This window comes from Narcine bancroftii, chromosome 12 (genome assembly GCF_036971445.1).
Source record: "Narcine bancroftii isolate sNarBan1 chromosome 12, sNarBan1.hap1, whole genome shotgun sequence".
Classification (NCBI taxonomy): Eukaryota; Metazoa; Chordata; class Chondrichthyes; order Torpediniformes; family Narcinidae; genus Narcine; species Narcine bancroftii.
Window position 1 is genome coordinate 102,400,986 of NC_091480.1, and position 23,176 is coordinate 102,424,161.

Below are 23,176 nucleotides of genomic sequence, written 5' to 3' on the forward strand. Positions count from 1 at the left end.
TACCCCACCTCCGATTGCACACCAATGTTTCACCGCCTCTGTTTCTCTGCCTCTTATTTCCCGGCTCAAATTCGCCGGCTCTGATTCCGCACCTCTGACTCCACTCTTCTCTTTCCGTGTCTCTGATAGCCCGCCTCTGATTCCCCGCATCTGATTCCCCGCCTCAGATTCCCCGGCTCTGATTCCCTGCATCAGATTCCCTGCCTCAGATTCCCTGCCTCTGATTCCCTGCATCAGATTCCCTGCCTCTGATTCCCCGCCTCTGATTCCCCGCTTCCGATTCCCCGCCTCTGATTCCCCGCCTCTCAGATTCCCTGCCTATGATTCCCTGCCTCTGATTCCCTGCCTCTGATTCCCTGCCTCTGAATCCTCGCCTCTGATTCCACGCCTCTCTTTCCGTGTCTCTCTTTGCCTGCCTCTATTTCCGTGCCTCTTTCTCTGCATCTCGTTTACCACATCTCATTTCCCCCCTCTGATAACCCGCCTCTGATTCCCCGCCTCTGATTCCCCACCTCAGATTCCCCGGCCTTGATTCCCTGCCTCAGATACCCCGCCTCTGATTCCCCGCCTCTGATTCCCCGCCTCAGATTCCCCGGCCTTGATTCCCTGCCTCAGATACCCCGCCTCTGATTCCCCGCCTCTGATTCCCCGCCTATGATTCCCCACCTTTGATTCACATCCTCTGATTCCCCGCCTCTGATTCCCCGCCTCTGATTCCCCACCTCAGATTCCCCGGCTCTGATTCCCTGCCTCTTATTCCCTGCCTCAGATTCCCCGGCTCTGATTCCCTGCCTCAGATTCCCTGCCTAAAATTCCCTGCCTCTGATTCCCCGCATCTGATTCCCCGCCTCTGATTCCCCGCCTCTGATGCCTCGCATCTGATTCCCTGCCTCTGAATCCCCGCCTCTGATTCCACTCCTCTGATTCCACGCCTCTGATTCCCCGCCTCAGATTCCCTGCCTCTGATTACCCGCCTCCCTTTCAGCGCAACTTTCCCGGCCTCCGATTCCCCACATCTCTTTCCCCGCCTCAGATTCCACGCATCTGATTCCCCGCCTCTGATTCCCCACCTTTCATTCCCCGCCTCTCTTTCCCTGCCTCTATTTCCACGCCGCTTTCTCTGCCTCTCTTTCCCCACATCTCTTTTCCTCCCTCTGATTCCCCGCCTCTGATTCCCCTCCTCTGATTCCCTGCCTCTGATTCCCTGCCTCTGATTCCCCGCCTCTGATTCCCCGCCTCTGATTCCCCTCCTCTGATTCCCTGCCTCTGATTCCCTGCCTCTGATTCCCTGCCTCTGATTCCCCGCCTCTGATTCCCCGCCTCTGATTCCCTGCCTCTGATTCCCTGCCTCAGATTCCGCGCCTCTGATTCCACGCCTCTCTTTCCGTGTCTCTGATTCCCCGCCTCTGATTCCCTGCCTCTGATACACTGCCTCTCATTCCCTGCCTCTATTTCCGTGCATCTTTCTCTGCATCTCGTTTCCCACATCTCATTTCCCCCCTCTGATAACCCGCCTCAGATTCCCCGCCTCAGATTCCCCGCCTCAGATTCCCTGCCTCAGATTCCCTGCCTCAGATTACCTTCATCTTATTCCCTTCATCTGATTCCCTGCCTCTGATTCCCCGCCTCTGATTCCCCGCCTCTGATTCCCTGCCTCTGATTCCCCGCCTCTGATTCCCCACCTCAGATTCCCCGGCTCTGATTCCCCGCCTCTGATTCCCCGCCTCTGATTCCCTGCCTCTGATTCCCCTCCTCTGATTCCCTGCCTCTGATTCCCTGCCTCTGATTCCGTGCCTCTGATTCCCCGCATCTGATTCCCCGCCTCTGATTCCCTGCCTCTGATTCCCTGCCTCTGATTCCGCGCCTCTGATTCCCCGCCTCTGATTCCCAGCCTCTGAATCCCCGCCTCTGAATCCCCGCCTCTGATTCCCCGCCTCTGTTTCCCCGCCTCTGATTCCCCGCCTCTGATTCCCCGCCTCTGATTACACGCCTCTGATTCCCCGCCTCTGATTCCAGGCCTCTTATTCCCCGGCTCTGATTCCCCACCTCTGATTGCCCGCCACTGATTGCCCGCCTCTGATTCCCCGCCTCTGATTCCCCGCCTCTGATTCCCCACCTCTGTCTGTATGCCTTTCTTTCGCCTCCGCTTTTTCCCCTACACTCTTTCCGCGCCTCTCTTTCCCTCCCTCAATTTCAACAACTCTGTTTGATCTGTTCTGTGTACCTCATTTTCAACACACAAGTTCCAACCACTATGATTCACCCATCACTTTCCCCGCCTCTATTTTTCCGCCTATGTTTACCTGCCTCTGTTTACCCACCTGTTTCACCGCCTCTGATTCCCCGCCTCTGATTCCCCACCTCTGTCTCGACGCCTCTCTTTCGCCTCCACTCTTTCCACTCCACTCTTTCCGTGCCTGTCTTTCCCTCCCTCAATTTCAACAACACTGTTTGATCTGTTTTGTGTACCTGATTTTAAACACACAAGTTCCAACCACTATGTTTTGCCCGCCTCTTTCCCCGCCGCTATTTATCCACCTATGTTTACCTGCCTCTGTTTACCCGCCTGTTTCCCCACCTCTGATTCCCCACCTTTCATTCCCCGCCTCTCTTTCCCTGCCTCTATTTCCGCGCCTCTTTCTCTGCCTCTCTTTCCCCACAACGCTTTTCCTCCCGCTGATTCCCCGCCTCTGATTCCCCGCCTCTGATTCCCTGCCTCTGATTCCCCGCCTCTGATTCCCCACCTCTGATTCCCCGCCTCTGATTCCCCGTGTCTGATTCCCTGCCTCAGATTCCCCGGCTCTGATTCCCTGCATCAGATTCCCTGCCTCAGATTCCCTGCCTCTGATTCCCCGCCTCTGATTCCCTGCCTCTGATTCCCCGCCTCTGATTCCTGCCTCAGATTCCCTGCCTCAGATTCCCTGCCTCAGATTTCCTGCTTCTGATTCCCCGCCTTTGATTCCCTGCCTCTTATTCCCCGCCTCTGATTCCCAGCCTCTGATTCCCCGCCTCTTATTCCCCGCCTCTGATTCCCCGCCTCTGATTCCCCGTGTCTGATTCCCTGCCTCAGATTCCCCGGCTCTTATTCCCTGCATCAGATTCCCTGCCTCAGATTCCCTGCCTCTGATTCCCCGCCTCTGATTCCCTGCCTCCGATTCCTCGCCTCTGATTCCTGCCTCAGATTCCCTGCCTCAGATTCCCTGCCTCAGATTTCCTGCTTCTGATTCCCCGCCTTTCATTCCCTGCCTCTTATTCCCCGCCTCTGATTCCCTGCCTCTGATTCCCCGCCTCTGATTCCCTGCCTCTGATTCCCTGCCTCCGATTCCCTGCCTCTGATTCCCTGCCTCTGATTCCCTGCCTCTTATTCCCCGCCTCAGATTCCCCGCCTCAGATACCCCGCCTCAGAATCCCCGCCTCAGATTCCCCGCCTCAGATTCCCCGTCTCAGATTCCCCGCCTCAGATTCCCCGCCTCAGATTCCCCGCCTCAGATTCCCCGCCTCAGATTCCCCGCCGCAGATTCCCCGCCTCAGATTCCCCGCCTCAGATTCCCCGCCTCAGATTCCCTGCCTCAGATTCCCTGCCTCTGATTGCCTGCCTCTGATTCCCTGCCTCTGATTCCCTGCCTCTGATTCCCTGCCTCTGATTCCCTGCCTCTGATTCCCTGCCTCTGATTCCCTGCCTCTGATTCCCTGCCTCTAAATCCCTGCCTCTGATTCCCTGCCTCTGATTCCCTGCCTCTGATTCCGCGCCTGTGATTCCCCGCCTCTCTTTCCGTGTCTCTGATTCCCCGCCTCAGATTCCCTGCCTCAGATACCCTGCCTCTCTTTGCCTGCCTCTATTTCCGTGCCTCTTTCTCTGCATCTAGTTTCCCAAATCTGATTTGCCCCCTCTGATTACCCGCCTCTGATTCCATGCCTCTGATTCCACGCCTCTGATTCCCCGCCTCTTATTCCCCGCCTCTTATTCCCTGCCTCAGATTCCCTGCCTCAGATTCCTTTCCTCAGATTCCCTGCTTCTGTTTCCCCGCCTCTGAATCCCCACGTCTGATTCCCCACCTCAGATTCCCCGGCTCTGATTCCCTGCCTGAGATTCCATGCCTCAGATTCCCCGCCTCAGATTCCCTGCCTCAGATTCCCTGCCTCAGATTCCCTGTCTCCTATTCCCCGCCTCTGATTCCCTGCCTCTGATTCCCTGCCTCTGATTCCCTGCCTCTGATTCCGCACCTCTGATTCCACGCCTCTCTTTCCTTGTCTCTGATTCCCCGCCTCTGATTCCCTGCCTCTGATACCCTGCCTCTCTTTGCCTGCCTCTATTTCCATGCCTCTTTCTCTGCATCTAGTTTCCCAAATCTCATTTGCCCCCTCTGATAACCCGCCTCTGATTCCATGCCTCTGATTCACTGCCTCAGATTCCCTGCCTCAGATACCCCGACTCAGATTTACCGCCTCAGATTCCCCGCCTCAGATTCCCTGTCTCAGATTTCCTGCCTCAGATTCCCTGCCTCAGATTCCCTGCCTCAGATTCCATGCGTCCGATTCCCCGCCTCTGATTCCCCGCCTCTGATTCCCCGCCTCTGATTCCCAGCCTCTGAATCCCCGCCTCTGAATCCCCGCCTCTGATTCCCCGCCTCTGATTCCCCGCACCTGATTCCCCGCCTCTGATTCCACGCATCTGATTCCCCGCCTCTGATTCCAGGCCTCTTATTCCCCGCCTCTGATTCCCCACCTCTGATTGCCTGCCACTGATTGCCCGCCTCTGATTCCCCGCCTCTGATTCCCCGCCTCTGATTCCCCACCTCTGTCTGTATGCCTCTCTGTAGCCTCCGCTTTTTCCCCCACACTCTTTCCGCGCCTCTCTTTCCCTCCCTCAATTTGAACAACTCTGTTTGATCTGTTCTGTGTACCTCATTTTCAACACACAAGTTCCAACCACTATGTTTCACCCATCACTTTCCCCGCCTCTATTTTTCCGCCTATGTTTACCCGCCTCTGTTTACCCAACTGTTTCACTGCCTCTGATTCCCCGCCTCTGATTCACCACCTCTGTCTCGACGCCTCTCTTTCGCCTCCACTCTTTCCCCTCCACTCTTTCCGTGCCTGTCTTTCCCTCCCTCAATTTCAACAACACTGTTTGATCTGTTTTGTGGACCTCATTTTAAACACACAACTTCCAACCACTATGTTTTGCCCGCCTCTTTCCCCGCCTCTATTTATCCACCTATGTTTACCTGCCTCTGTTTACCCGCCTGTTTCCCCGCCTCTGATTCCCCACCTTTCATTCCCCGCCTCTCTTGCCCTGCCTCTATTTCCGCGCCTCTTTCTCTGCCTCTCTTTCCCCATATCTCTATTCCTCCAGCTGATTCCCCGCCTCTGATTCCCCGCCTCTGATTCCCTGCCTCTGATTCCCCGCCTCTGATTCCCTGCCTCAGATTCCCTGCCTCAGATTCCCTGCCTCAGATTCCCGGCCTCTGATTCCCCGCCTCTGATTCCCCGCCTCTTATTCCCCGCCTCTGATTCCCTGCCTCAGATTCCCGGCCTCTGATTCCCCGCCTTTGATTCCCCGCCTCTTATTCCCCGCCTCTGATTCCCCGCCTCTGATTCCCCGCCTCTTATTCCCCGCCTCTGATTCCCTGCCTCAGATTCCCGGCCTCTGATTCCCCGCCTTTGATTCCCCGCCTCTTATTCCCCGCCTCTGATTCCCCGCCTCTGATTCCCCGCCTCTGAATCCCCGGCTCTGATTCCCTGCATCAGATTCCCTGCCTCAGATTCCCTGCCTCTGATTCCCCGCCTCTGATTCCCTGACTCTGATTCCCTGCCTCTGATTCCCTGCCTCTAAATCCCTGCCTCTGATTCCCTGCCTCTGATTCCCTGCCTCAGATTCCGCGCCTCTGATTCCCCGCCTCTCTTTCCGTGTCTCTGATTCCCCGCCTCATATTCCCTGCCTCAGATACCCTGCCTCTCTTTGCCTGCCTCTATTTCCGTGCCTCTTTCTCTGCATCTAGTTTGCCACATCTGATTTGCCCACTCTGATTACCCGCCTCTGATTCCATGCCTCTGATTCCCCGCCTCTGATTCCCCGCCTCTTATTCCCCGCCTCTTATTCCCTGACTCAGATTCCCTGCCTCAGATTCCTTTCCTCAGATTCCCTGCCTCTGTTTCCCCGCCTCTGATTCCCCACCTCAGATTCCCCACCTCAGATTCCCCGGCTCTGATTCCCTGCCTGAGATTCCATGCCTCAGATTCCCCGCCTCAGATTCCCTGCCTCAGATTCCCCGCCTCAGATTCCCCGCCTCAGATGCCCCACCTCAGATTCCCCGCCTCAGATTCCCCGCCTCAGATTCCCCGCCTCAGTTTCTCCGCCTCAGATTCCCAGACTCAGATTCCCTGCCTCAGATTCCCTGCCTCAGATTCCCTGCCTCAGCTTCCCTTCATCTGATTCCCTTCATCTGATTCCCTCCCTCTGATTCCCTGCCTCTGATTCCCTGCCTCTGATTCCCCGCCTCTGATTCCCCGCCTCAGATTCCCTGCCTCAGTCCCTGCCTCAGATTCCCTGCCTCAGATTTCCTGCCTCAGATTCCCTGCCTCTGATTGCCTCCCTCTGATTCCCTGCCTCTGTTTCCCTGCCTCTGATTCCCTGCCTCTGATTCCCTGCCTCTGATTCCCTGCCTCTGATTCCCTGCCTCTGATTCCGCACCTCTGATTCCACGCCTCTCTTTCCTTGTCTCTGATTCCACGCCTCTGATTCCCTGCCTCTGATACCCTGCCTCTCTTTGCCTGCCTCTATTTCCGTGCCTCTTTCTCTGCAAATAGTTTCCCACATCTCATTTGCCCCCTCTGATAACCCGCCTCTGATTGCATGCCTCTGATTCACTGCCTCAGATTCCGTGCCCCAGATTCCCCGACTCAGATTTACCGCCTCAGATTCCCCGCCTCAGATTCCCTGGCTCAGATTCCCTGCCTCAGATTCCCTGCCTCAGATTCCCTGCCTCAGATTCCCTGTCTCCTATTCCCCGCCTCTGATTCCCCGCCTCTGATTCCCCGCCTCTGATTCCCAGCCTCTGAAACCCCGCCTCTGAATCCCCGCCTCTGATTCCCCGCCTCTGTTTCCCCGCCTCTGATTCCCCGCCTCTGATTCCCCGCCTCTGATTACACGCCTCTGATTCCCCGCCTCTGATTCCAGGCCTCTTATTCCCCGCCTCTGATTCCCCACCTCTGATTGCCCGCCACTGATTGCCCGCCTCTGATTCCCCGCCTCTGATTCCCCGCCTCTGATTCCCCACCTCTGTCTGTATGCCTTTCTTTCGCCTCCGCTTTTTCCCCTACACTCTTTCCGCGCCTCTCTTTCCCTCCCTCAATTTCAACAACTCTGTTTGATCTGTTCTGTGTACCTCATTTTCAACACACAAGTTCCAACCACTATGTTTCACCCATCACTTACCCCGCCTCTATTTTTCCGCCTATGTTTACCCGCCTCTGTTTACCCACCTGTTTCACCGCCTCTGATTCCCCGCCTCTGATTCCCCACCTCTGTCTCGACGCCTCTCTTTCGCCTCCACTCTTTCCACTCCACTCTTTCCGTGCCTGTCTTTCCCTCCCTCAATTTCAACAACACTGTTTGATCTGTTTTGTGTACCTGATTTTAAACACACAAGTTCCAACCACTATGTTTTGCCCGCCTCTTTCCCCGCCGCTATTTATCCACCTATGTTTACCTGCCTCTGTTTACCCGCCTGTTTCCCCACCTCTGATTCCCCACCTTTCATTCCCCGCCTCTCTTTCCCTGCCTCTATTTCCGCGCCTCTTTCTCTGCCTCTCTTTCCCCACAACACTTTTCCTCCCGCTGATTCCCCGCCTCTGATTCCCCGCCTCTGATTCCCTGCCTCTGATTCCCCGCCTCTGATTCCCTGCCTCAGATTCCCTGCCTCAGATTCCCTGCCTCAGATTCCCTGCCTCTGATTCCCCGCCTCTGATTCCCCGCCTCTTTTTCCCCGCCTCTGATTCCCCGCCTCTGATTCCCCGTGTCTGATTCCCTGCCTCAGATTCCCCGGCTCTGATTCCCTGCATCAGATTCCCTGCCTCAGATTCCCTGCCTCTGATTCCCCGCCTCTGATTCCCTGCCTCTGATTCCCCGCCTCTGATTCCTGCCTCAGATTCCCTGCCTCAGATTCCCTGCCTCAGATTTCCTGCTTCTGATTCCCCGCCTTTGATTCCCTGCCTCTTATTCCCCGCCTCTGATTCCCAGCCTCTGATTCCCCGCCTCTGATTCCCTGCCTCTGATTCCATGCCTCTGATTCCCTGCCTCTGATTCCCTGCCTCATTCCCTGCCTCTGATTCCCTGCCACTGATACCCCTCCTCCGATTCCACACCAATGTTTCACCGCCTCTGTTTCTCTGCCTCTTATTTCCCGGCTCAGATTCGCCGGCTCTGATTCCGCGCCTCTGATTCCACGCTTCTCTTTCCGTGTCTCTGATAGCCCGCCTCTGATTCCCCGCCTCTGATTCCCCACCTTTCATTCCCCGCCTCTCTTTCCCTGCCACTATTTCCGCGCCTCTTTCTCTGCCTCTCTTTCCCCACATCTCTTTTCCTCCCGCTGATTCCCCGCCTCTGATTCCCCGCCTCTGATTCCCTGCCTCTGATTCCCCGCCTCTGATTCCCTGCCTCAGATTCCCTGCCTCAGATTCCCTGCCTCAGATTCCCGGCCTCTGATTCCCCGCCTCTGATTCCCCGCCTCTTATTCCCCGCCTCTGATTCCCCGCCTCTGATTCCCCGCCTCTGATTCCCCACCTCTGTCTGTATGCCTTTCTTTCGCCTCCGCTTTTTCCCCTACACTCTTTCCGCGCCTCTCTTTCCCTCCCTCAATTTCAACAACTCTGTTTGATCTGTTCTGTGTACCTCATTTTCAACACACAAGTTCCAACCACTATGTTTCACCCATCACTTTCCCCGACTCTATTTTTCCGCCTATGTTTATCCGCCTCTGTTTACCCACCTGTTTCACCGCCTCTGATTCCCCGCCTCTGATTCCCCACCTCTGTCTGGACGCCTCTCTTTCGCCTCCACTCTTTCCACTCCACTCTTTCCGTGCCTGTCTTTCCCTCCCTCAATTTCAACAACACTGTTTGATCTGTTTTGTGTACCTGATTTTAAACACACAAGTTCCAACCACTATGTTTTGCCCGCCTCTTTCCCTGCCGCTAATTATCCACCTATGTTTACCTGCCTCTGTTTACCCGCCTGTTTCCCCACCTCTGATTCCCCACCTTTCATTCCCCGCCTCTCTTTCCCTGCCTCTATTTCCGCGCCTCTTTCTCTGCCTCTCTTTCCCCACAACGCTGTTCCTCCCGCTGATTCCCCGCCTCTGATTCCCCGCCTCTGATTCCCTGCCTCTGATTCCCCGCCTCTGATTCCCTGCCTCAGATTCCCTGCCTCAGATTCCCTGCCTCAGAATCCCTGCCTCTGATTCCCCGCCTCTGATTCCCCGTGTCTGATTCCCTGCCTCAGATTCCGCGGCTCTGATTCCCTGCATCAGATTCCCTGCCTCAGATTCCCTGCCTCTGATTCCCCGCCTCTGATTCCCTGCCTCTGATTCCCCGCCTCTGATTCCTGCCTCAGATTCCCTGCCTCAGATTCCCTGCCTCAGATTTCCTGCTTCTGATTCCCCGCCTTTGATTCCCCGCCTCTTATTCCCCGCCTCTGATTCCCTGCCTCTGACTCCCTGCCTCTTATTCCCTGCCTCTGATTCCCTGCCACTGATACCCCGCCTCCGATTCCACACAAATGTTTCACCGCCTCTGTTTCTCTGCCTCTTATTTCCCGGCTCAAATTCGCCGGCTCTGATTCCGCACCTCTGACTCCACTCTTCTCTTTCCGTGTCTCTGATAGCCCGCCTCTGATTCCCCGCCTCTGATTCCCCGCCTCAGACTCCCCGGCTCTGATTGCCTGCATCAGATTCCCTGCCTCAGATTCCCTGCCTCTGATTCCCTGCATCAGATTCCCTGCCTCTGATTCCCCGCCTCTGATTCCCCGCTTCTGATTCCCCGCCTCTGATTCCCCGCCTCTCAGATTCCCTGCCTATGATTCCCTGCCTCTGATTCCCTGCCTCTGATTCCCTGCCTCTGACTCCTCGCCTCTGATTCCACGCCTCTCTTTCCGTGTCTCTGATTCCGCGCCTCTGATTCCCTGCCTCTGATACCCTGCCTCTCTTTGCCTGCCTCTATTTCCGTGCCTCTTTCTCTGCATCTCGTTTACCACATCTCATTTCCCCCCTCTGATAACCCGCCTCTGATTCCCCGCCTCTGATTCCCCACCTCAGATTCCCCGGCCTTGATTCCCTGCCTCAGATACCCCGCCTCTGATTCCCCGCCTCTGATTCCCCGCCTATGATTCCCCACCTTTGATTCACATCCTCTGATTCCCCGCCTCTGATTCCCCGCCTCTGATTCCCCACCTCAGATTCCCCGGCTCTGATTCCCTGCCTCTTATTCCCTGCCTCAGATTCCCCGGCTCTGATTCCCTGCCTCAGATTCCCTGCCTAAAATTCCCTGCCTCTGATTCCCCGCATCTGATTCCCCGCCTCTGATTCCCCGCCTCTGATGCCTCGCATCTGATTCACTGCCTCTGAATCCCCGCCTCTGATTCCACTCCTCTGATTCCACGCCTCTGATTCCCCGCCTCAGATTCCCTGCCTCTGATTACCCGCCTCCCTTTCAGCGCAACTTTCCCGGCCTCCGTTTCCCCACATCTCTTTCCCCACCTCAGATTCCACGCCTCTGATTCCCCGCCTCTGATTCCCCACCTTTCATTCCCCGCCTCTCTTAACCTGCCTCTATTTCCACGCCTCTTTCTCTGCCTCTCTTTCCCCACATCTCTTTTCCTTCCTCTGATTCCCCGCCTCTGATTCCCCTCCTCTGATTCCCTGCCTCTGATTCCCTGCCTCTGATTCCCCGCCTCTGATTCCCCGCCTCTGATTCCCCTCCTCTGATTCCCTGCTTCTGATTCCCTGCCTCTGATTCCCTGCCTCTGATTCCCCGCCTCTGATTCCCCGCCTCTGATTCCCTGCCTCTGATTCCCTGCCTCTGATTCCGCGCCTCTGATTCCACGCCTCTCTTTCCGTGTCTCTGATTCCCCGCCTCTGATTCCCTGCCTCTGATACACTGCCTCTCATTCCCTGCCTCTATTTCCGTGCATCTTTCTCTGCATCTCGTTTCCCACATCTCATTTCCCCCCTCTGATAACCCGCCTCAGATTCCCCGCCTCAGATTCCCCGCCTCAGATTCCCTGCCTCAGATTCCCTGCCTCAGATTACCTTCATCTTATTCCCTTCATCTGATTCCCTGCCTCTGATTCCCCGCCTCTGATTCCCCGCATCTGATTCCCTGCCTCTGATTCCCCGCCTCTGATTCCCCACCTCAGATTCCCTGCCTTGGTTTCCCTGCCTCAGATTCCCTGCCTCTGATTCCCCGCCTCTGATTCGCCGCCTCTGATTCCCCTCCTCTGATTCCCCGCCTCTGATTCCCTGCCTCTGATGACCCGCCTCTGATTCCCCGCCTCAGATTCCCCGGCTCTGATTCCCTGCCTCAGATTCCCTGCCTCAGATTCCCTGCCTCTGATTTCCCACTTCTGATTACCCGCCTCTGATTCCCCGCCTCTGATTCCCCGCCTCTTATTCCCCACCTCTGATTCCCCGCCTCAGATTCCCCGCCTCAGATTCCCCGGCTCTGATTCCCTGCCTCTAATTCCCCGCCTCTGATTCCCGGCCTCTGATTCCCTGCCTCTGATTCCCCGCCTCTGATTCCTCGCCTCCCTATCTGCACAACTTTCCCAGCATCCGTTTCCCCACATCTCTTTCCCCACCTCTAATTCCCCGCCTCAGATTCCTGCCTCAGATTCCCTGCCTCAGATTCCCTGCCTCAGATTTCCTGCTTCTGATTCCCCGCCTTTGATTCCCCGCCTCTTATTCCCCGCCTCTGATTCCCTGCCTCTGACTCCCTGCCTCTTATTCCCTGCCTCTGATTCGCTGCCACTGATACCCCGCCTCCGATTGCACACCAATGTTTCACCGCCTCTGTTTCTCTGCCTCTTATTTCCCGGCTCAAATTCGCCGGCTCTGATTCCGCACCTCTGACTCCACTCTTCTCTTTCCGTGTCTCTGATAGCCCGCCTCTGATTCCCCGCCTCTGATTCCCCGCCACAGATTCCCCGGCTCTGATTCCCTGCATCAGATTCCCTGCCTCAGATTCCCTGCCTCTGATTCCCTGCATCAGATTCCCTGCCTCTGATTCCCCGCCTCTGATTCCCCGCTTCTGATTCCCCGCCTCTGATTCCCCGCCTCTCAGATTCCCTGCCTCTGATTCCCTGCCTCTGATTCCCTGCCTCTGATTCCCTGCCTCTGACTCCTCGCCTCTGATTCCACGCCTCTCTTTCCGTGTCTCTCTTTGCCTGCCTCTATTTCCGTGCCTCTTTCTCTGCATCTCGTTTACCACATCTCATTTCCCCCCTCTGATAACCCGCCTCTGATTCCCCGCCTCTGATTCCCCACCTCAGATTCCCCGGCCTTGATTCCCTGCCTCAGATACCCCGCCTCTGATTCCCCGCCTCTGATTCCCCGCCTCTGATTCCCCACCTCAGATTCCCCGGCTCTGATTCCCTGCCTCTTATTCCCTGCCTCAGATTCCCCGGCTCTGATTCCCTGCCTCAGATTCCCTGCCTAAAATTCCCTGCCTCTGATTCCCCGCATCTGATTCCCCGCCTCTGATTCCCCGCCTCTGATGCCTCGCATCTGATTCCCTGCCTCTGAATCCCCGCCTCTGATTCCACTCCTCTGATTCCACGCCTCTGATTCCCCGCCTCAGATTCCCTGCCTCTGATTACCCGCCTCCCTTTCAGCGCAACTTTCCCGGCCTCTGATTCCCCACATCTCTTTCCCCGCCTCAGATTCCACGCCTCTGATTCCCCGCCTCTGATTTCCCACCTTTCATTCCCCGCCTCTCTTTCCCTGCCTCTATTTCCACGCCTCTTTCTCTGCCTCTCTTTCCCCACATCTCCTTTCCTCCCTCTGATTCCCCGCCTCTGATTCCCCTCCTCTGATTCCCTGCCTCTGATTCCCTGCCTCTGATTCCCCGCCTCTGATTCCCCGCCTCTGATTCCCCTCCTCTGATTCCCTGCCTCTGATTCCCTGCCTCTGATTCCCTGCCTCTGATTCCCCGCCTCTGATTCCCCGCCTCTGATTCCCTGCCTCTGATTCCCTGCCTCAGATTCCGCGCCTCTGATTCCACGCCTCTCTTTCCGTGTCTCTGATTCCCCGCCTCTGATTCCCTGCCTCTGATACACTGCCTCTCATTCCCTGCCTCTATTTCCGTGCATCTTTCTCTGCATCTCGTTTCCCACATCTCATTTCCCCCCTCTGATAACCCGCCTCAGATTCCCCGCCTCAGATTCCCCGCCTCAGATTCCCTGCCTCAGATTCCCTGCCTCAGATTACCTTCATCTTATTCCCTTCATCTGATTCCCTGCCTCTGATTCCCCGCCTCTGATTCCCCGCCTCTGATTCCCTGCCTCTGATTCCCCGCCTCTGATTCCCCACCTCAGATTCCCTGCCTTGGTTTCCCTGCCTCAGATTCCCTGCCTCTGATTCCCCGCCTCTGATTCGCCGCCTCTGATTCCCCTCCTCTGATTCCCCGCCTCTGATTCCCTGCCTCTGATGACCCGCCTCTGATTCCCCGCCTCAGATTCCCCGGCTCTGATTCCCTGCCTCAGATTCCGTGCCTCAGATTCCCTGCCTCTGATTTCCCACTTCTGATTACCCGCCTCTGATTCCCCGCCTCTGATTCCCCGCCTCTTATTCCCCACCTCTGATTCCCTGCCTCAGATTCCCCGCCTCAGATTCCCCGGCTCTGATTCCCTGCCTCTAATTCCCCGCCTCTGATTCCCGGCCTCTGATTCCCTGCCTCTGATTCCCCGCCTCTGATTCCTCGCTTCCCTATCTGCACAACTTTCCCAGCATCCGTTTCCCCACATCTCTTTCCCCACCTCTAATTCCCCGCCTCAGATTCCCCGGCTCTGATTCCCTGCCTCAGATTCCCTGCCTCAGAATCCCCGTCTCTGATTTCCTGCCTCTGATTGCCCGCCTCTGATTCCCCGCCTATGATTCCCCACCTTTGATTCACATCCTCTGATTCCCCGCCTCTGATTCCCCGCCTCTGATTCCCCACCTCAGATTCCCCGGCTCTGATTCCCTGCCTCTTATTCCCTGCCTCAGATTCCCCGGCTCTGATTCCCTGCCTCAGATTCCCTGCCTAAAATTCCCTGCCTCTGATTCCCCGCATCTGATTCCCCGCCTCTGATTCCCCGCCTCTGATGCCTCGCATCTGATTCACTGCCTCTGAATCCCCGCCTCTGATTCCACTCCTCTGATTCCACGCCTCTGATTCCCCGCCTCAGATTCCCTGCCTCTGATTACCCGCCTCCCTTTCAGCGCAACTTTCCCGGCCTCCGTTTCCCCACATCTCTTTCCCCACCTCAGATTCCACGCCTCTGATTCCCCGCCTCTGATTCCCCACCTTTCATTCCCCGCCTCTCTTTCCCTGCCTCTATTTCCACGCCTCTTTCTCTGCCTCTCTTTCCCCACATCTCTTTTCCTTCCTCTGATTCCCCGCCTCTGATTCCCCTCCTCTGATTCCCTGCCTCTGATTCCCTGCCTCTGATTCCCCGCCTCTGATTCCCCGCCTCTGATTCCCCTCCTCTGATTCCCTGCCTCTGATTCCCTGCCTCTGATTCCCTGCCTCTGATTCCCCGCCTCTGATTCCCCGCCTCTGATTCCCTGCCTCTGATTCCCTGCCTCTGATTCCGCGCCTCTGATTCCACGCCTCTCTTTCCGTGTCTCTGATTCCCCGCCTCTGATTCCCTGCCTCTGATACACTGCCTCTCATTCCCTGCCTCTATTTCCGTGCATCTTTCTCTGCATCTCGTTTCCCACATCTCATTTCCCCCCTCTGATAACCCGCCTCAGATTCCCCGCCTCAGATTCCCCGCCTCAGATTCCCTGCCTCAGATTCCCTGCCTCAGATTACCTTCATCTTATTCCCTTCATCTGATTCCCTGCCTCTGATTCCCCGCCTCTGATTCCCCGCCTCTGATTCCCTGCTTCTGATTCCCCGCCTCTGATTCCCCACCTCAGATTCCCTGCCTTGGTTTCCCTGCCTCAGATTCCCTGCCTCTGATTCCCCGCCTCTGATTCGCCGCCTCTGATTCCCCTCCTCTGACTCCCCGCCTCTGATTCCCTGCCTCTGATGACCCGCCTCTGATTCCCCGCCTCAGATTCCCCGGCTCTGATTCCCTGCCTCAGATTCCCTGCCTCAGATTCCCTGCCTCTGATTTCCCACTTCTGATTACCCGCCTCTGATTCCCCGCCTCTGATTCCCCGCCTCTTATTCCCCACCTCTGATTCCCCGCCTCAGATTCCCCGCCTCAGATTCCCCGGCTCTGATTCCCTGCCTCTAATTCCCCGCCTCTGATTCCCGGCCTCTGATTCCCTGCCTCTGATTCCCCGCCTCTGATTCCTCGCCTCCCTATCTGCACAACTTTCCCAGCATCCGTTTCCCCACATCTCTTTCCCCACCTCTAATTCCCCGCCTCAGATTCCTGCCTCAGATTCCCTGCCTCAGATTCCCTGCCTCAGATTTCCTGCTTCTGATTCCCCGCCTTTGATTCCCCGCCTCTTATTCCCCGCCTCTGATTCCCTGCCTCTGACTCCCTGCCTCTTATTCCCTGCCTCTGATTCCCTGCCACTGATACCCCGCCTCCGATTGCACACCAATGTTTCACCGCCTCTGTTTCTCTGCCTCTTATTTCCCGGCTCAAATTCGCCGGCTCTGATTCCGCACCTCTGACTCCACTCTTCTCTTTCCGTGTCTCTGATAGCCCGCCTCTGATTCCCCGCCTCTGATTCCCCGCCTCAGATTCCCCGGCTCTGATTCCCTGCATCAGATTCCCTGCCTCAGATTCCCTGCCTCTGATTCCCTGCATCAGATTCCCTGCCTCTGATTCCCCGCCTCTGATTCCCCGCTTCTGATTCCCCGCCTCTGATTCCCCGCCTCTCAGATTCCCTGCCTCTGATTCCCTGCCTCTGATTCCCTGCCTCTGATTCCCTGCCTCTGACTCCTCGCCTCTGATTCCACGCCTCTCTTTCCGTGTCTCTCTTTGCCTGCCTCTATTTCCGTGCCTCTTTCTCTGCATCTCGTTTACCACATCTCACTTCCCCCCTCTGATAACCCGCCTCTGATTCCCCGCCTCTGATTCCCCACCTCAGATTCCCCGGCCTTGATTCCCTGCCTCAGATACCCCGCCTCTGATTCCCCGCCTCTGATTCCCCGCCTCTGATTCCCCACCTCAGATTCCCCGGCTCTGATTCCCTGCCTCTTATTCCCTGCCTCAGATTCCCCGGCTCTGATTCCCTGCCTCAGATTCCCTGCCTAAAATTCCCTGCCTCTGATTCCCCGCATCTGATTCCCCGCCTCTGATTCCCCGCCTCTGATGCCTCGCATCTGATTCCCTGCCTCTGAATCCCCGCCTCTGATTCCACTCCTCTGATTCCACGCCTCTGATTCCCCGCCTCAGATTCCCTGCCTCTGATTACCCGCCTCCCTTTCAGCGCAACTTTCCCGGCCTCCGATTCCCCACATCTCTTTCCCCGCCTCAGATTCCACGCCTCTGATTCCCCGCCTCTGATTCCCCACCTTTCATTCCCCGCCTCTCTTTCCCTGCCTCTATTTCCACGCCTCTTTCTCTGCCTCTCTTTCCCCACATCTCTTTTCCTCCCTCTGATTCCCCGCCTCTGATTCCCCTCCTCTGATTCCCTGCCTCTGATTCCCTGCCTCTGATTCCCCGCCTCTGATTCCCCGCCTCTGATTCCCCTCCTCTGATTCCCTGCCTCTGATTCCCTGCCTCTGATTCCCTGCTTCTGATTCCCCGCCTCTGATTCCCCGCCTCTGATTCCCTGCCTCTGATTCCCTGCCTCAGATTCCGCGCCTCTGATTCCACGCCTCTCTTTCCGTGTCTCTGATTCCCCGCCTCTGATTCCCTGCCTCTGATACACTGCCTCTCATTCCCTGCCTCTATTTCCGTGCATCTTTCTCTGCATCTCGTTTCCCACATCTCATTTCCCCCCTCTGATAACCCGCCTCAGATTCCCCGCCTCAGATTCCCCGCCTCAGATTCCCTGCCTCAGATTCCCTGCCTCAGATTACCTTCATCTTATTCCCTTCATCTGATTCCCTGCCTCTGATTCCCCGCCTCTGATTCCCCGCCTCTGATTCCCTGCCTCTGATTCCCCGCCTCTGATTCCCCACCTCAGATTCCCTGCCTTGGTTTCCCTGCCTCAGATTCCCTGCCTCTGATTCCCCGCCTCTGATTCGCCGCCTCTGATTCCCCTCCTCTGATTCCCCGCCTCTGATTCCCTGCCTCTGATGACCCGCCTCTGATTCCCCGCCTCAGATTCCCCGGCTCTGATTCCCTGCCTCTGATTCCCTGCCTCAGATTCCCTGCCTCTGATTTCCCACTTCTGATTACCCGCCTCTGATTCCCCGCCTCTGATTCCCCGCCTCTTATTCCCCACCTCTGATTCCCCGCCTCAGATTCCCCGCCTCAGATTCCCCGGCTCTGATTCCCTGCCTCTAATTCCCCGCCTCTGATTCCCGGCCTCTGATTCCCTGCCTCTGATTCCCCGCCTCTGATTCCTCGCTTCCCTATCTGCACAACTTTCCCAGCATCCGTTTCCCCACATCTCTTTCCCCACCTCTAATTCCCCGCCTCAGATTCCCCGGCTCTGATTCCCTGCCTCAGATTCCCTGCCTCAGATTCCCCGCCTCTGATTCCCCGCCTCTTATTCCCCACCTCTGATTCCCCGCCTCAGATTCCCCGCCTCAGATTCCCCGGCTCTGATTCCCTGCCTCTAATTCCCCGCCTCTGATTCCCGGCCTCTGATTCCCTGCCTCTGATTCCCCGCCTCTGATTCCTCGCTTCCCTATCTGCACAACTTTCCCAGCATCCGTTTCCCCACATCTCTTTCCCCACCTCTAATTCCCCGCCTCAGATTCCCCGGCTCTGATTCCCTGCCTCAGATTCCCTGCCTCAGATTCCCCGTCTCTGATTCCCCGCCTAGATTCCCCGCCTCTGATTCCCCAACTCTGTCTCTATGCCTCTCTTTCACCTCTGTTCTTTCACCTCCACTCTTTCCTCGCCTCTCTTTCCCTCCCTCAATTTCAACAACTCTGTTTGATCTTTTCTGTGTACCTCATTTTCAACACACAATTTCCATCCACTATGTTTCACCCATCTCTTTCCACGCCTCTATTTATCTGCCTATGTTTACCCACCTCTGTTTACCCGCCTGTTTCACCACCTCTGATTCCCCACCTCAGATTCCCCGCCTCAGATTCCCTGCCTCTGATTCCTTGCCTCTGATTCCCTGCCTCTGATTCCCTGCCTCTGATTCCCTGCCTCTGATTCCCGGCCACTGATACCCCGCCTCCGATTCCACACCAATGTTTCACCGCCTCTGTTTCTCTGCCTCTTATTTCCCGGCTCAGATTCGCCGGCTCTGATTCCGCGCCTCTGATTCCACGCTTCTTTTCCGTGTCTCTGATTGCCCGCCTCTGATTCCCCGCCTCTGATTCCCCGCCTCAGATTCCCCGGCTCTGATTCCCTGCATCAGATTCCCTGCCTCAGATTCCCCGCCTCTGATTCCCCACCTCTGATTCCCCACCTCAGATTCCCCGGCTCTGATTCCCCGCCTCTGATTCCCCGCCTCTGATTCCCTGCCTCTGATTCCCCTCCTCTGATTCCCTGCCTCTGATTCCCTGCCTCTGATTCCGTGCCTCTGATTCCCCGCATCTGATTCCCCGCCTCTGATTCCCTGCCTCTGATTCCCTGCCTCTGATTCCGCGCCTCTGATTCCACTCCTCTGATTCCACGCCTATGATTCCCCGCCTCAGATTCCCTGCCTCTGATTACCCGCCTCCCTTTCAGCGCAACTTTCCCGGCCTCCGTTTCCCCACATCTCTTTCCCCGCCTCAGATTCCACGCCTCTGATTCCCCGCCTCAGATTCCACGCCTCTGATTCCCCGCCTCTGATTCCCCACCTTTCATTCCCCGCCTCTCTTTCCCTGCCTCTATTTCCGCGCCTCTTTCTCTGCCTCTCTTTCCCCACATCTCTTTTCCTCCCTCTGATTCCCCGCCTCTGATTCCCCTCCTCTGATTCCCTGCCTCTGATTCCCTGCCTCTGATTCCCCGCCTCAGATTCCCCGCCTCAGATTCCCTGCCTCAGATTCCCTGCCTCAGATTACCTTAATCTTATTCCCTTCATCTGATTCCCTGCCTCTGATTCCCCGCCTCTGATTCCCCGCCTCTGATTCCCTGCCTCTGATTCCCCGCCTCTGATTCCCCACCTCAGATTCCCTGCCTTGGTTTCCCTGCCTCAGATTCCCTGCCTCTGATTCCCCGCCTCTTATTCGCCACCTCTGATTCCCCTCCTCTGATTCCCCGCCTCTGATTCCCTGCCTCTGATGACCCGCCTCTGATTCCCCGCCTCAGATTCCCCGGCTCTGATTCCCTGCCTCAGATTCCCTGCCTCAGATTCCCTGCCTCTGATTTCCCACTTCTGATTACCCGCCTCTGATTCCCCGCCTCTGATTCCCCGCCTCTTATTCCCCACCTCTGATTCCCCGCCTCAGAATCCCCGCCTCAGATTCCCCGGCTCTGATTCCCTGCCTCTAATTCCCCACCTCTGATTCCCGGCCTCTGATTCCCTGCCTCTGATTCCCCGCCTCTGATTCCTCGCCTCCCTATCTGCACAACTTTCCCAGCCTCCGTTTCCCCACATCTCTTTCCCCACCTCTTATTCCCCGCCTCAGATTCCCCGGCTCTGATTCCCTGCCTCAGATTCCCTGCCTCAGATTCCCCGTCTCTGATTTCCTGCCTCTGATTGCCCGCCTCTTATTCCCCGCCTCTGATTCCCCGCCTCTGATTCCCCAACTCTGTCTCTATGCCTCTCTTTCACCTCTGTTCTTTCACCTCCACTCTTTCCGCGCCTCTCTTTCCCTCCCTCAATTTCAACAACTCTGTTTGATCTTTTCTGTGTACCTCATTTTCAACACACAATTTCCATCCACTATGTTTCACCCATCTCTTTCCACGCCTCTATTTATCTGCCTATGTTTACCCACCTCTGTTTACCCGCCTGTTTCACCACCTCTGATTCCCCACCTCAGATTCCTCGCCTCAGATTCCCTGCCTCTGATTCCCTGCCTCTGATTCCCTGCCTCTGATTCCCTGCCTCTGATTCCCTGCCTCTGATTCCTGGCCACTGATACCCCGCCTCCGATTCCACACCAATGTTTCACCGCCTCTGTTTCTCTGCCTCTTATTTCCCGGCTCAGATTCGCCGGCTCTGATTCCGCGCCTCTGATTCCACGCTTCTCTTTCCGTGTCTCTGATTGCCCGCCTCTGATTCCCCGCCTCTCATTCCCCGCCTCAGATTCCCCGGCTCTGATTCCCTGCATCAGATTCCCTGCCTCAGATTCCCTGCCTCTGATTCCCTGCATCAGATTCCCTGCCTCTGATTCCCCGCCTCTGATTCCCCGCTTCTGATTCCCCGCCTCTGATTCCCCGCCTCAGATTCCCTGCCTATGATTCCCTGCCTCTGATTCCCTGCCTCTGATTCCCTGCCCCTGATTCCCTGCCTCTGATTCCGCGCCTCTGATTCCACGCCTCTCTTTCCGTGTCTCTGATTCTGCGCCTCTGATTCCCTGCCTCTGATACCCTGCCTCTCTTTTCCTGCCTCTATTTCCGTGCCTCTTTCTCTGCATCTCGTTTACCACATCTCATTTCCCCCCTCTGATAACCAGCCTCTGATTCCCCGCCTCTGATTCCCCGCCTCAGATTCCCCGGCTCTGATTCCCTGCCTCATATTCCCCGCCTCTGATTCCCCGCCTCTGATTCCCCGCCTCTGATTCCCCACCTCTGATTCCCCACCTCTGATTCCCCGCCTCTGATTCCCCACCTCTGATTCCCCGCCTCAGATTCCCCGGCTCTGATTCCCTGCCTCAGATTCCCTGCGACAGATTCCCTGCCTCAGATTCCCTGCCTCAAATTCCCTGCCTCTGATTCCCGCATCTGATTCCCCGCCTCTGATTCCCCGCCTCTGATTCCTCGCATCTGATTCCCCGCCTCTGATTCCCCGCCTCTGATTCCACGCCTCTGATTCCCCGCATCTGATTCCCCGCATCAGATTCTCCAGCTCTGATTCCCTGCCTCAGATTCCCTGCCTCAGATTCCCTGCCTCCCATTCCCCGCCTCTGATTCCCCGCCTCTGATTCCCCGCCTCTGAATCCCAGCCTCTGAATCCCCGCCTCTGATTCCCCGCCTCTGTTTCCCCGCCTCGGATTCCCCGCCTCTGATTCCCCGTCTCTGATTCCCTGCCTCTGATTACCCGCCTCCCTTTCCGCCCAACTTTCCCGGCCTCCGTTTCCCCACATCTCTTTCCCCGCCTCAGATTCCACGCCTCTGATTCCCCGCCTCTGATTCCCCACCTTTCATTCCCCGCCTCTCTTTCCCTGCCTCTATTTCCGCGCCTCTTTCTCTGCCTCTCTTTCCCCACATCTCTTTTCCTCCCTCTGATTCCCCACCTCTGATTCCCCTCCTCTGATTCCCTGCCTCTAATTCCCTGCCTCTGATTCCCCGCCTCTGATTCCCTGCCTCTGATTCCCCTCCTCTGATTCCCTGCCTCTGATTCCCTGCCTCTGATTCCCTGCCTCTGATTCCCCGCCTCTGATTCCCTGCCTCTGATTCCCTGCCTCTGATTCCCCGCCTCTGATTCCCTGCCTCTGATACCCTGCCTCTCATTCCCTGCCTCTATTTCCGTGCATCTTTCTCTGCATCTTGTTTCCCACATCTCATTTCCCCCCTCTGATAAACCGCCTCTGATTCCATGCCTGTGATTCCCTGCCTCAGATACCCCGCCTCAGATTCCCCGACTCAGATTCCCCCTCTCAGATTCCCCGCCTCAGATTCCCTGCCTCAGATTCCCTGCCTCAGATTCCCTTCATCTGATTCCCTTCATTTGATTCCCTGCGTCTGATACCCCGCCTCAGATTCCCCGCCTCTGATTCCCCGCCTCTGATTACCCACCTCTGATTCCCTGCCTCAAATTCCCTGGCTCATATTCCCTGCTTCAGATTCCCTGCCTCAGATTCCCTGCCTCTGATTCCCCGCATCTGATTCCCCGCCTCTGATTCCCCGCCTCTGATTCCCGCCTCAGATTCCCTGCCTCTGATTCCCTGCCTCTGATAACCTGCATCTGATTCCCTGGCTCTGAATCCCCGCCTCCGATTCCGCACCCACGTTTCTCCGTCTCTGTTACTCTGCCTCTTATTTGCTGGCTCAGATTCGCCGGCTCTGATTCCGCACCTCTGATTCCACGCCTCTCTTTCCGTGTCTCTGATTCCCCGCCTCTGATTCCCTGCCTCTGATACCCTGCCTCTCTTTCGCTGCCTCTATTTCCGTGCCTCTTTCTCTGCATCTCGTTTCCCACATCTCATTTCCCCCTTCTGATAACCCGCCTCAGATTCCCCGCCTCAGATTCCCCGCCTCAGATTCCCTGCCTCAGATTCCCTGCCTCAGATTCCCTTCATCTTATTCCCTTCATCTGATTCCCTGCCTCTGATTCCCCACCTCTGATTCCCCGCCTCTAATTCCCCGCCTCTGATTCCCCACTTCTGATTCCCCACCTCAGATTCCCTGCCTTAGTTTCCCTGCCTCAGATTCCCTGCCTCTGATTCCCCGCATCTGATTCCCCACCTCTGATTCCCCGCCTCTGATTCGCCGCCTCTGATTCGCCGCCTCTGATTCCCCGCCTCTGATTCCCCGCCTCTGATGACCCGCCTCTGATTCCTCGCCTCAGATTCCCCGGCTCTGATTCCCTGCCTCAGATTTCCTGCCTCAGATTCCCTGCCTCTGATTTCCCACTTCTGATTACCCGCCTCTGATTCCCCGCCTCTGATTCCCCGCCTCTGATTCCCCACCTCTGATTCCCCGCCTCAGATTCCCCGGCTCTGATTCCCCGCATCTGATTCCCTGCCTCTAATTCCCCGCCCCTGATTCCCGGCCTCTGATTCCCTGCCT